We start from the raw sequence: 8,046 nt of genomic DNA, 5'->3' as shown, positions 1-8,046 counted from the left end.
ATTCTAATAAAATAATGAAGGTCGTAACCTACAAATTCTAATGGTGCTAATTAAATGGATGTGGAACTAAAACCAAAATAAGCTAAATATCTGAACTAAAAAAATGGATGTTAAATGTTGTATTAGGGCTGTCCTAATTAAATTAACGGGATGGAAACCCATAAGAGATAGGTTGAAATGAGGATCTTATAGGTTAAGCTTACAGTGACTAGAATACACATGCTAACTTCTAAATGAAAGACAAAACAAAACTTTATGCTAAGAGGGATAGTTTAAAAAATTAAAGACATAGTTGTAGATCAACTGAAGCACTTTTAGTGAACTAAAGATTAAAGTGCGTCAAGACACTAACACTAATTAATATGTACTGAAACAAGGAAAGAACTAAATACTACTAACAAATTAAGAACTGAAGAAGTAGCACTAAATAAACAAAAAAAAAAAAGAAACAAAAAGAACTTCAATGCATAGGTTAAATTAAGACAAATCTAAATAAAAATACAAAGTTGACGATAATGCTAACAAAAAGTGTCAATAAACTTAAATATGTTTCTAAGAATTATCAACTATTTTGCATGATTTAAGAGATGAAAAAGAAGAGTAAGATCCATACTCATAGCCTCATAGGTATTTACATGGTTGGAAATGTGGCCTGATTGGTGTAGAAACAATGCTAGATCTTCAACATTTTTGCAATAACTTTAGACTTCAAGAATGTTTCAGCTTTTTTCTTCAATGTAGCTCAACTTACGGGGGTTCTTGGACTTCAAATATGTATGGAGGATTCTAGGGACATTGGAGAGTGAGTGGGCAAGGTCTTGAGACATGAAGGGGGTATTCTCCAGGCTACTGGGAGTAGAGTTCTCTCTCTAAGCTAGATTGTGTGTCTTAAGTGTGAGAAAATGGAGTATTTATAGATTTTTGAAAAGGGAATAGATGGCTGAGATAAGGAGACAAGGGAGATCAATGGCTAAGGTTTAAAGGGTTTTTGAAGGGAGGTTGATTGAGAGAATGGTCTGTCAATAAGGGTTTTGGGAGAGATCTACTCAATCAATCAAGACAATAAGTGGAAAATTTCACTAATTTACTTAAATTAGACATTCCAAGTTTAGGTGATTGGCTTGATTAATTAGAGGCTCATAGTTGGTCAAGGATTTTAGGATGGTTCTAGAGGCTAGGAAGAAGTTCTGACCATGGGATGCCTTAGGATTGAAATTGTAGTGAAGAGGATTTCGTATGGAAGACCCAGATTGAGTTTAGCATTGAGTCTCAAAATGGAGGGGTTAATGGTGTCAGAATTGGACGATCTTAGTACCGTTGGGCTTGGAATTTTGAGCTCTATCAATATATAAGGTTGGATTTCATATTTCATATGAAATGAAGTTTAGGATCAAAATGACTCTGATCGGGTGATTAGAATCATTTTCGGCTTTGGGTCTTAAGATGAAGAGGAAAATGGTATCAGATTTGGGTGATCTTGGTGTCGTTGGATTTGGATTTTTGAGATATATGTACCTACGGTTTTGGATATCTAATTTCATTTAAAATAAAGTTCAAAATCAAAATGACTCTGATCGGATGATCGGAATCGGTTTCGGCTACGGGTCTTAAGATGCATGTGGTAAATGATATCGGATTTATGTGATATTGGTGTCATTGGATTTGGATTTTTGGGCTCTATGTACCTATGGTTTTAGATTTTTGAGGCCCAAACTTTTGTAAAATTCTAAAAATGCCCCCATGTCAACTGAGAAGTTAGTTGAAGCATGTTTAAAGCTTAAAGTGCTACAGAAAGACTAAAGAGCGCAAAAATGGGATGTCTACAATAGTAATATAATTATTTTTTTATGTCTCATGGCATTGAAAGACATGAAAAGGATTTCCCATCCAAAGGGAATAAAAAAATTAAAAAACAAAAGGAAAAGAAGAAAAGCTAAGAAAAATGTGCAAAAGGCCCTATTTGTCAATTTAAGCATCTGAAACCTATGTCAAAAGAATATTTGAACATCCTATCTTTCGATTCCGAACCATGTCCTAAGCCACATTTCGTCCTATCTAATAGGATCTCCTCGATCTTTGAGAAATTAACAAGCTGACCTTGGGCACTCCATTTTTCGCGGACAATGACGAAATCAAGTGTAGGCACCCCAAATGAAAAAAAAGAAGTTGGATTTGGAAACACTAAACCAGGGGCAAAAAAAGCAAAAAAAAAAACCAACAAAAAAAGAGAATGATACATTTCAAACTCGGGACAAGTATATCAAAGCACAAGAAGTTTGATTCAGTAAAGTTGTGAAGATTCAATCTATGTGTGAGGAGGCGACCACCTCTTGTTTGAACATTTTTCCCAAAGTGAATTTCCAATTGGCATCTAAGATTTGTAAGACACATATCTCTAAAACCAATAGTGTTAGCATCATTAAATCTCACACTACATTAAGGGCAAACAGACTCTTTTGAGTGTCATTGTTTTGTCAGAAGTAAACTATGACCATCCACTTAATCCTTATCAACCTCTTGTCATTTTGACCCCACCCCTAGATAATTCCAATTTATACATCACTTTCCTAATTGGCATCATATACATTATCCTCTATTCTAGCCCAAATGTCTCAAAATGGCCAACCAACACAGGAAAAGAAGAAAAGGGTCATCACCCATTTACCATGCTTTTTAAAATTATCCAACTTCTAGAGAGTCATATCATTTCCTGCACTATGGCATAGAAATCAATAATGGATCATCAATCATGTTTTAAAGTCCCTTATGACATCAAAGTCCCCCGTGGCATTAAAGTCCGTCGCGGCATCAAATTCCACCGTGGCATCGTCCCTCGTGGCATTAAAGTCCCTCATGGCATTAAAGTCCCTCACGGCATCAAAGTCCCTTGCAGTATCAAAGTCCCTTGTGGCGAAGAAATTAATATTGTCTTGCATCGTCGCATAGCAAAAAACTCAATAACATCATTTTTTTTCCTTTATCTAAAGCATTCAAAAATTTGTTTTCAAATCATCCAAAAGTTTTTCAAAATCATTCAAAAATCTTTCATCCCAACCATCCAAGAATTTTCATACAAATCTCCTTCATTATCCAAAAATCTTTCATCAAATCCAAAATTTTGGCATGAACCTAATCCGAAGTTCTTTGCGTCATCTATCCGAATCCAAAGTCACCTAAAAATCTTTTTCATAATCCTTTTATGCAAGTTTCTAATCATCCAACTTTCTTTCATCTAAATCATTAAAATTTTATAATGAAATGTCTATCAAAATCTCTTGCTTTGTGTGATTCACCTTCAAGCATAATCAAGTACCCATCGAAATTCATCAAAATTTCTCATAATCGAATATCCATCAAAATTCATCAAAATCTATCATAATTGAATACCCATAAAAAGTCATCAAAATCTCTCGCTTTATTTGATCCATCTTTGGGCATAATCGAATACCCATCGAAATTCATCAGTCATTCATAATCGAATACTTATCGAAAATCATCAAAATCTCTTGCTTTGTGTGATCCACCTTCGGGCATAATCGAATACCCATTAAAATTTATCAAAACCTCTCATAATCGAATACCTATCGAAATCTTTCATAATCAAATACCCATCAAAATTCATCAAAATATCTCATAATCGAATACCCATAGAAATTCCCCGAAATCTCTCATAATCGAATACCATCAAAATTCATAAAAATCTCTCATAATCAAATACCCATCAAAATTCATCTAAATCTCTCATAATCGAATACACATAAAAAATCATTGAAATCTCTCACTTCATGCGATCCGTCTTTGGGCATAATCAAATACCCATCTAAATTCATCAAAATCTCTCGCTTTATATGATCCACCTTCGGGCATAATCAAATATTCATCCAAATTCATTGAAATCTTTTGTTTTGTGCGATCTACCTTCAAGCATAATCAAATATTCATAGAAAATCATCGAAATCTTTTGCTTTGTCCCAAATTCATTAAAATCTTTCGCTTCGTGCGATCCGCTTTTGGGCATAATTGAATACCCATAAAAAATCATCGAAATCTCTTGCTTCATGTGATCCACCTTCGGGCATAATCGAATACCCATCAAAATCCATAAAAATCTTTCACTTCATGTGATTCGCCTTCAAGAATAATTGGATACCCATCAAAATTCATCAAAATCTATCACTTTGTGTGGCTTGTTAATCCAAAAAAAAAATCTCGTGTGAGCTACCTTTGGGAAAATCACTTATAAAAGAAAACTTTCAATTTGAGCATTCCTAAAATCAATTGTAGAATTCAAAAATCTTTTGCCCCCGATGCTTGGTAGTATGTCCAGAAGCACAGAAAACTTGATAAGTTGTGACCAGACCACCTTATCCTCAAACCACCCTTATGTGTAGGTAACACCTATCTGAAGGGCTCTATTTACCTATCTAACTGACAACATGCGCTATAACAATCACAGGACCTTTGTCAAGTTTTCAAAATGGTTTCCTAAAATGATTTCAACATCAAATATAAAAAATCAAAACCCCTAAAAACCGAAAACAAAAATCAAAATCCATATTAAACTTCCATCAAATATTTTCAAAAACCAAAATCCACAAAAATCAAAATTCATATTAAACTTCCATCAAATATTTTCAAAAATTAAAACCCGTAAAAACTTAGATAAAAAATAAAAATTCATAAATCAAATAACTAATCAAAACCCATAAAAATTCAAATCAAAAGTCAAAATCCATCAAATGTTCAAATCAAAAACTATTTTCAAAAATCATAACCCATAAAAATAACTTCCAAGCAAAGATTTTGCACATCAACTTTAACATTAGCTAAAATTCTAGTAGTGAAATCTCCAACTCCAAACTTTTGGCCCTAAAAAAAATCTTCATGTGCTCATTTTTTTGTTGTTGTTCGGCATCTTGCTACCTCCAACAAAGAGGGGCAGTTGTTAGCACCTAATTTTTGCTCGGTCTCTTCACCCTACCTCTTCATACCCTCCTCTTAGACGCCAAAAACCTAGAAATACAACCAGATCAACTTGAAACATTCTAAAGCCCGAAATACCCTCCTTGATACAATCTACGGGAGGAGTAAGAATTTTGAAATCAACATCAATGTCCGATCAAACATCATCCCCAGATTTGGAAAACTACAACTTAGTTACACATTAGTTTTCATGACTAAACTCCAAAGATCCACCGTCCATCACGCCAACTCCCTTTCTAATAGCCCCGATCTATGCTGTATTCAAACTCTAACTCTTTAAATCAAATCCAATACACCCATCACCTCAAGCAATCAACTAGCGAATTCCACCATGAATCTACGATGATTAACCACAAAAACACCAACATCCCATTTTGAAGGCCCTGAATGATTGTCAAGATCGACTATATCTTTCTCAGATCAGAACTATCCGCTCGATGCCTCACCTTAATCCATACCTACCCACCAAATTATAGCTCAAAATTCCCTTATTTAATCCACCATTAAGCATATATCATATTTCAACAAATCTCATTAATTAGAGTATACCATCTGTCATCCCAACTTCATATGACCAAACAGACCTTACCACTATGTTTGGAGACCCAAAAAACCCCCATCATATCAAATTTTACAACCAAACACTTCCATTTGATCGTTGGAAAAGTAAGATTCCATTTCAGACCTTCTCATTGATTGAAAAACCATAAGCTAAGACCATGATATGAACTAAAATAGTCAATCTACACCTCTAATCAAAGATCCATCACTTCCATTAGATTCAAGACATTCAAAAGTGCTAACCCACCAAAATTCTCCCGTTTGACTCTTCATTAAACAAATATTATATTTCAGCAAATCTTGTTGATCCAAACTTAGCCATAGATCTCAATCATCTTGACCCTATTTGACCAATCAGACATCACCATTGTGCTCAAATACCCAAAAAACCCTAGCATGTCAAATTTCACATCCTAATTCATTCGTTTGGCCATTAAACTAGAAAGATACCATTTCAATGTTCCGAATTAAATGGCCACGACATCCATCCCAACTTGAAGCCTCAAAAGGGTGATGGCTGATGTCAGTTCCACTTGAAACCAAGACAAGAGAAAATAGCATTTAAAAGTTCATTAAATTACATTTTCTACCACTAACAACCCCAAATACGAGACTGACATGACATGCATGCTCCAAGCTCCCATTTGACGCACATAACCCATGAAAACCACTCCAAAATAAAAAAAAAATATTTCACCAAATAGGAAAGCTTGACTGGGCATCTATTCCTTTGAAGAATCTTTGCCTATCTGTGTAAAAAATCTTTGTTGAATCCCAAACACTGTAGTTAAACGAATTCAGACTTGACCCCCTCCCTTTCTCTATAAATACTGATATAATTCGAGCTTAAAAGGGGAGAAGGGGGAGAAAACAAGAGAAGGGAAGAAACTTGAGGTAGAAAGAAAGAGAGAAGAGAGCTTTCTCCTAGCCCATGTACTACCTCCTATTCATCCGAAATATGGAGGTACTCTGAACCTTAAATTCCAAACTCATCTCCTCCATTTTCAAGTGGAAGTTGTTGCAACCAAAAGCATTCCCTAATTCAAGAACCGATTTGAACTTGATTTTATCTCATCCTAGCTACTAAAAAACTTTTGATAAGATACATACGAAATGTAAGTCTTTTTTTTTTTTAGTTTTTCTGGGTTGCTTGAGGTTCTAAAATGTTGGAGAACCATCATTTACAATTTTTTCTTGACTGAGAATAGAGGCAAAGAGGCGAGGGTCTTAGGGAAGTCAGTACTTAAGACCTGATAACATCACCTCAAAATTGGTCATAGGAGAAGTTGGAAGCATGTTTCTCCAGATTTAAGAAATTCTTGCAACTATTTATGTTTTTCTCTAAAAGAAACTGAGCCTCAACAATTCTCGTATTGGGTTGCTACAGCAGTTTGAAAAGAGGGGTGCCTAATACCTTCCCTCTCCCAATCCTTGGGACCCGAAATCTCTCGATTATGTGCCTTTTCTATGGAAAAGTCAAATTTTTCGAATCTAAAAATGATGGTCCATTTCCTCTAAAAAAATGGTGACGACTCCATCTTTTTGAGTCGGCCATAATTTTCTCGGAGCTTATAGTCATGAATGCCATTAACCGTTACGATCTCCTTATACCATCTTGGCGAACACCATTTTCAACCCCTAAAGGCATCCCACCAAATACCATTTTGATTTGTTCAAATTCAAACATCATCACTGTGTTAGATGCTACAACCTCCTTATACTCTTATTCATCCATCATGTCATAGAAGGTCCCACCTCTGATCTCCAACAAGCATGCCATGAACAACCAACACCCAATTACCAACCCACCTCTGTTCTTCACCAAGCAAGCCATGAACAACCCACAACACCCAATTACCAAGCCACTTTGCTCTTACTGGCCACCAACATTGGACTGAACACACCACTAAACACCAATGCTTGATTCTTGTAGGATGCTATAGATTTGAACATTCCATCAACACTTTTGCTTGATCCTTGTAGGATGCTATAGATTTGAACATGCTGCCGAACACCTGTGCCTGATCCTTATAGGATGCTGTAGATTTGAACACGCCACCGAACACCTATGCCTGACCCTTATAGGATGTTGTAGATTTGAACATGCTGCCGAACACTTATGCTTGATCCTTTTAGTTCCCACCAATCATACACTAAAAAATTAATTTTCTTACATATTTGGTATCAATAGCCAAACACAGGATTCAAAGTTGGAAAATTACATTTCCGTTCTCATCTCATTTCATTCTTTTTTAGCAACTAATGAACCATCCTTTTACATGACAATTAATGGTAGTTAATAATTTAATAATTTTACACTAAATTGATATGTTTTGAAAGTTTAGGCCTCATTTGATTAGCAGGAATAGGTGTTTGAAATCGGAATTGGAATTTCAACTGTTTGATTGGGCGGAATCAGAATCCCATTCCCATTTCTGTTGGAATGGCGTTTCCCCATTTGAGGGAATGGCCATTCCCTTCCCTTCCACCGTGAATGAAGTT

This window comes from Nelumbo nucifera, chromosome 3, assembly GCF_055504915.1.
Source record: "Nelumbo nucifera cultivar China Antique chromosome 3, China Antique-T2T, whole genome shotgun sequence".
Classification (NCBI taxonomy): domain Eukaryota; kingdom Viridiplantae; phylum Streptophyta; class Magnoliopsida; order Proteales; family Nelumbonaceae; genus Nelumbo; species Nelumbo nucifera.
This window is presented reverse-complemented; position numbering follows the sequence as displayed.